Raw genomic sequence first — 7,528 nt, forward strand, 5'->3', positions numbered from 1 at the left:
CATGGCTGCAACTTTTCTTTTGAATCTGTGGCCAACCCTAAACACCACACCACTGTCCAAGTTGTAATCGTCTTCACCCATGTTGAAAAAGGGATTCTTCTCTTACATCACGTCTAGATCGAACGCACCGTAGTGATTAGGTACAGATGACAAGGTGATAAACCCCAATTTTATGGTTTATATTGTGTAGAATTTGGGGGGTTTTGTCAATATTTTTCACACTTATCCACAAGAAATGCATGGTTTTGTGTTCTCTTCCTAATTTTGCTTCATGATGAAAAAAAATGCTTATTTTACCCTAGAATTGCTATATTTTGATCCTCTTTTATTGCCATTCGATACCGTGATGTATTTGTTGAGTGATTTCAGAAATTATAGGATAAGAATGGCTTAGAAGAGAGAAAGAAAGCATGCAGAAGAGGAAGGAACATGAAGATTTGAATTTTTGGGAACTTCAGAATCGGCGCGCACGCGCACTTCACGTGCACGCGTGCATGAGGATAGCTGGAAGCAGCGCGTAAGGATTGACGCATCCGCGCGGATCAGAGAAATTCCATCGACGTGCGCGCGCACATGGCGCGCACGCGTGGATCACAAAAGCAATCGGCGCTCACGCACGCATGGCGTGCACGCGCGGAAAGCTGCACGTGACCTCATTAAAGGAAATCGTGCCTGGCAATTTCTGAGGCTCATCAGGCCCAAATTCAAGCTGTTTCTGCATGGAAAAGACCCAAGGATGCTAGGAGGAAAGGGGGGATCAATCATTTTACACATAGACATAATTTTTAGTTTTTTTTTGTTCTTTGTTCTTCTAGAGGGAGAAATCCTTGTTCCTCTCTAGATCTAGCTTTAATTTGATCTTCCCTTGTTGAATTCTGAATTGGATCTTGTTAATTACTAGTTTTAATTGTTTAATTTGAATTCTTTAGTATAATTTTGCTTAGATCTTGTGTTAGTTTCATGATATCTTGTCAATTGTCATTTTATACCCATTTCATGAATGTTGTGAATCTTGAATTGCTAATGTTACATTGATGATTTCCATGATTAATTGTGTTGTTTGAGTGATTGTATGTTGATAATTGTTAGTGGGTATTTGTTAGTTCCAATTTAATTGCAATTTGAATATGTCTTTCATTAATGCTTACCATGTGTTTGATGAAATGTTTCCTTTGATTATGGAGTAGTTTTCTTTACTCTTAGCATAAGCTAGGGGAATTGAGTGACCTTGATTCATTGGGTCTCATTGAATTGGTGATTTGAGAACCCTAGGTGATCAATTTAATACCCATTGACACTAACCCACTACTAATCTAATTAGTAGATAGGTTGGGACTTATGGGTTGATGTGATCAAACCTATTTAACGTACTTCAAGCCTAGGAGTAGACAATACGTACTTAAGGCTTTTGAGAAGTAGACTTAGTGGGTTGGTACCTCATAATTGTCAATAATTACTATGGAGACAAGGATAGCGACCTCAATTCCCATGCTTAGCCAAGAGTTATTTTTATCATTCATATTTGAAAACCCAAAAATCTTGATTAATTTGTCTTAGTCATAGCTACTTGTTTAGTTTAGAATATAATTACATTGGATGCTATTTTATGAGTTTGGAATCATTTACAATTTGCTCTAGTTTTTTGGATTAGTTTTTTGCATTCCAAGACTACTTGCTTGTTAAGATTCCTAGTTTAATTTCTTGCTCATGACTTGCAATCCCAGATTTCTAACTAATGTTGAAGTATATGTTTGCCCATTCCTTGTAAGATGATCCGAGGTTTGAATACTTCGGTTACTTTTATTGGGGTTAAACTTGTGACAACCAAATTTCCTTCTAAATTTGATACTCGAGGATTGTTGTTGGGAAGAGCTATACTTACAACGGGATTTTATTGAGAAATTCTATACCAACATAGTCCACGGGGTCTCATCAAATTTTTGGCGCCGTTGCCAGGGAGTGGTTGCAACATATGCCTTGATATTGGTTATGTGAATATGTGAATATTGTAGATAGTTTACTTTCTTTTAATACTTAGCATAGTTTAGATTTCTTTTGTATGTGTGCTATGACTCCCAAGTTTGATGATTCGGTCTAAACCGAATTCTAGTTTAGCCGAGTTTGATCATGAGATTAAAAGAAATTTGTTACACACTCGGCAAGCTAGACGGCGGTTGGATTATACGGCTAGTACTTCGGCCTCTCCTGAGGAGCATACCGAATTACTAGACGGAACCGAGAGTGACTTGGAGTTCGCTACTTTCTATTCTTCTGTTAGCACTATTGATACATCTTTGCATCCTACAGCTGAGCCATACATGGCGGAACCACGCCGGATCACTTTGCATGAGCAAGGAGCTCCGGATATCATACTTCAACCTTTGCAAGCAAGGTATCCTAACCTTGATCCAAACTTTAAGTTGAAGAGTAGCTTGATAAATCTACTTCCTAAATATCATGGGTTGCCGGGTCAAGACCCCATTCGACATTTAAGAGATTTTCAAGTTGCTTGTTCTACGGCTCGAAGGCATGGAGCTGATGAGTTGGCCATTATGATTTTTGCCTTTCCTTTCTCTCTTGAAGGGCAAGCAAAAATGTGGTTTTACTCACAACCGGATGAGATTGTGACCAATTGGGATCTCTTGAGAGGAGAGTTTCTAGATAAATTCTTCCCACCGGAGAAGACCGACTACATTCGGAAGGAGATTTCGGGTATAATGCAAAGAGACCAAGAGAGTTTGTATGAGTACTGGACTCGGTTCAAGAGGCTATTGGAATCTTGTCCACACCATGGATTGAACACTCACTTGCTCATTAGTTACTTCACCGGAGGTCTTTGTGTGGAAGATAGGAGATTGCTCACCGCTTCTACTGGCGGTTCCCTTTTAAAGAACAAGACGGAAGGAGAAGCTTGGAAATTGATAAATGATGTTGCCGAGGCTACACAACATGTAAGGGTGAGAAGTAATCCTCTCAAGGGTGTGGTAGAACCATCCTCTTCCGAAGCAAGCTTAACCAAGGCGCTTGGGGACATGACCACTATCCTCACTCAAATACAAAAAGATCAAAAGGAATACTACTCCATCCAAGCCATCCAAGCTCCACCTCAAGTTGCTCAACTTGAAGGCCCTCCTAGAATTTGTGGTTTGTGCTCTAGCACCACACATTGCACCGATCAATGCCATCAAATTCAAGAGGAGCATGCTCTTGTTGTGGCCAATGTGAATTACAACAACCGTCCACCCTATCCTTCTCAAGGCCAAAACAACTACTCTCATGGTAGTAATCAAAATCAAGGGTGGAGGGATAATGCACAAGGGAGCAATCAAAACCAAAGATGGAACAACTCTTCTTCTCATTACAACAACAACCAATCTTCATCTCAATACCACCACAACAACAACAACCATCAAGCCAACCAAAATCACTACAACAAAAGCCAAAACAACTACACCAAATACCAAGCACCACACCATAGACAACAATCTAACCAATCCTCTTCATCTTCCACCAATCAAGTTGATGAGCTTAGAGCGACTGTGGATAAACGGGATGAGGGCTATAAAGCTCAATTCGAGGCCATGAGTGCTCAATTGGCCAATATCACTGACATGATCTCGAAAATGTCCATGTCCTCCTCCAACAACACCAACCAACCCTCAAGTTCTTCTAGCCTTCCTTCCCAACCCCAACCAAACCTAAAGGGCGGTCTCAACGCCATCACTCTACGGTCGGGGACTACTGATGCACGAAATCGTGATTGTTCATTCCTTGGTAACGGCGCCAAAAACTTAATACGCATGTTTATAATCTTAGTTCTTTTTCACAACTTCGCACAACTAACCAGCAAGTGCACTGGTCGTCCAAGTAATAAACCTTACGTGAGTAAGGGTCGATCCCACGGAGATTGTCGGCTTGAAGCAAGCTATGGTCATCTTGCAAATCTCAGTCAGGCAGATTCAAATGGTTATGGTGAATTGATAGTTAAAATATAATTAAAGTATAAAATGGGATAGAGATACTTATGCAATTCATTGGTGAGAATTTCAGATAAGCATATGGAAATGCTTTTGTTCCTTCTGAACCTCTGCTTTCCTACTGTCTTCATCCAATCATTCATACTCCTTTCCATGGCAAGCTGTATGTTGGGCATCACCGTTGTCAATGGCTACATCCCGTTCTCTCAGTGAAAATGGTCCAAATACGCTGTCACCACACAGCTAATCATCTGTCGGTTCTTGATCATGCTGGAATAGGATCCAGTGATCCTTTTGTGTCTGTCACTACGCCCATCACTCACGAGTTTGAAGCTCGTCATAGCCATCCCTTCCCAGATCCTACTCGAAATACCACAGACAAGGTTTAGACTTTCTGGATCTCAAGAATGATTGCAAATAATTCTAGCCTATACCACGAAGACTCTGATCATAAATCAGGAGGCTAAGAGATATGTATTCAAGCTTGCTTTCATGTAGAAAGGACGTGTTTGTCAGGCACGCGTTCATAAGTGAGAATGGTGATGAGCGTCACATAATCATCACATTCATCATGTTCTTGTGTGTGAATAAATATCTTAGAGAAGAAATAGGCTTGAGTTGAATAGAAAAACAATAGTACTTTGCATTAATTCATGAGGAACAGCAGAGCTCCACACCTTAATCTATGGTGTGTAGAAACTCTACCGTTGAAAATACATAAGAACAAGGTCTAGGCATGACCGAATGGCCAGCCTCCCCAAATGGCATATGAATTTGAAAATAGGGAAAAAGACCCCTAGTACAATAGTAAAAAGTTCTATTTTTAATAAACTAGTTACTAGGGTTGCAGAATTAAGTAATTGATGCAGAAATCCACTTTCGGGTCCACTTGGTGTGTGCTTGGACTGAGCATTGAAGCTTTCACATGTAGAGGTCTTCCTTGGAGTTAAACACCAGTTTGTAACTTGTTTCTGGCGTTTAACTCTGCTTTGCAACTTGTTTTTGGCGTTTAACGCCAGAATAGGGCAGAAAGCTGGCGTTAAATGCCAGTTTGCGTCATCTAAACTCAGGCAAAATATGCACTATTATATATTGTTAGAAAGCCCTGAATGTCTACTTTTTAAAGCAATTGAGAGCGCGCCAATTGGGTTTCTGTAGCTCCAGAAAATCCACTTTGAGTGCAGGGAGGTCAGAATCCAACAGCATCTGCAGTCCTTCTTCAGCCTCTGAATCAGATTTTTGCTCAAGTCCCTCAATTTCAGCCAGAAATTACCAGAAATCACAGAAAAACACACAAACTCATAGTAAAGTCCAGAAATGTGATTTTTATTTAAAAACTAATAGAAATATACTAAAAAACTAACTAAATCATACTAAAAACTGTTTAAAAACAATGCCAAAAAGTGTATAAATTATCCGCTCATCACAACACCAAACTTAAATTGTTGCTTGTCCTCAAGCAACTGAAAATCAAACAGGATAAAAAGAAGAGAATATACTGTAAATCCCAAAATATCAATGAAACTTAGCTCCAATCAGATGAGCGGGACTAGTAGCTTTTTGCCTCTGAACAGTTTTGGCATCTCACTTTATCCTTTGAAGTTCAGAATGATTGGCATCTATAGGAACTCAGAATTCAGATAGTGTTATTGATTCTCCTTGTTCAGTATGTTAATTCTTGAACACAGCTACTTTATGAGTCTTGGCCGTGGCCCTAAGCACTTTGTTTTCCAGTATTACCACCGGATACATAAATGCCACAGACACATAATTGGGTGAACCTTTTCAGATTGTGACTCAGCTTTGCTAAAGTTCCCAATTAGAGGTGTCCAGGGTTCTTAAGCACACTCTGTTTTTGCTTTGGACCTCAAATTTAACCGCTCAGTCTCAAGCTTTTCACTTGACACCTTCACGCCACAAGCACATGGTTAGGGACAGCTTGGTTTAGCCGCTTAGGCCAGGATTTTATTCCTTTGGGCCCTCCTATCCACTGATGCTCAAAGGCTTGGATCCCTTTTACCCTTGCCTTTTGGTTTTAAGGGCTATTGGCTTTTTCTGCTTGCTTTTGTTTTTCTTTTTCTTTCTTTTTTTTTTCGCCTTCTTTTTTCTATTCACTACTTTTTCTTGCTTCAAGAATCATTTTTATGATTTTTCAGATCATCAAATAACATTTCTCCTTTTTCATCATTCTTTCAAGAGCCAACAATTTTAACATTCATAAACAACAAATTCAAAAGACATATGCACTGTTCAAGCATTCATTCAGAAAACAAAAAGTATTGTCACCACATCAAAATAATTAAACTAGTTTCAAGGATGAATTCGAAATCATGTACTTCTTGTTCTTTTGTGATTAAAAGCATTTTTAATTTAAGAAAGGTGATGGATTTATAGAACATTCATAGCTTTAAGACATGGACACTTAGACACTAGTGATCATGTAATAAGACACAAACATAAATAGACATAAAGCATAGTAGACGAAAAACAGAGAAAATAAATAGACAAGGAGATTAAGGAACGGGTCCACCTTAGTAAGGGTGGTGTCTTCTTCCTCTTGAAGAACCAATGGTGTTCTTGAGCTCCTCTATGTCTCTTCCTTGTCTTTGTTGCTCCTCCCTCATAGCTCTTTGATCTTCTCTAATCTCATGGAGAATGATGGAGTGCTCTTGGTGCTCCATCCTTAGTTGTTCCATGTTGGAACTTAATTCACCTAGGGAGGTGTTGATTTGCTCCCAATAGTTTTGTAGAGGGAAGTGTATCCCTTGAGGCATCTCAGGGATTTCATGGTGAGGAATTTCCTCATGCTCTTGTTGAGGTCCATGATCTCTTGTTTGCTCCATCCTTTTCTTGGTGATGGGCTTGTCCTCATCAATGAGGATGTCTCCCTCTATGTCAGTTCCAGCGGAATTGCAGAGTTGACAAATGAGATAAATCTCTCCATCTCCCATGACTCGGAGGTGGAAGCAATTGCCTTCCCTTTCCTCTTTCTAGAGGTTTCTTCGGCCTTAGGTGCTATTAATGGTTATGGAAAAATAAAAAAAGCAGTGCTTTTTCCACACCAAACTTAAAATATTTGCTCGTCCTCGAGCAAAAGAAGAAAGAAAGGAGGAGAAGAAGAAATGGAGGAGATGGAGGTGTGTGTGGGTTCAGCCAAGGTGGGTAGTAGTGTGTATTTGGGGTTGGGTTTGGGAGGGAAAAAGAGTTTTGAATTTGAAGGTAGGTGGTGTTTTGGGGAAAAGTAAATGAGGCGATTGTTGAAGGGTATTTGGGAAGAGATATGGAGGTGATTGGTGAAGAGTATTTGGGGAACGGTGTTATGAAAAGGTGTGAAGAAGAGATAGTGAGTTGCGGTTGGTGGGGATCCTGTGGGGTCCACAGATCCTGAGGGGTCAAGGACTTATCATCCCTGCTCCATTTAGGCGTGTAAATGCCCTTAGAGTGCAATCCTAGCGTTTAACGCCAGACTGTTGCTTGTTTCTGGCGTTAAACGCCAGCTTTTCTCCCTTTATTGGCGTTTAACGCCAAGTTGGTGCTTGTTTCTGGCGTTA

This window comes from Arachis ipaensis, chromosome B07 (genome assembly GCF_000816755.2).
Source record: "Arachis ipaensis cultivar K30076 chromosome B07, Araip1.1, whole genome shotgun sequence".
NCBI classification, from domain to species: Eukaryota; Viridiplantae; Streptophyta; class Magnoliopsida; order Fabales; family Fabaceae; genus Arachis; species Arachis ipaensis.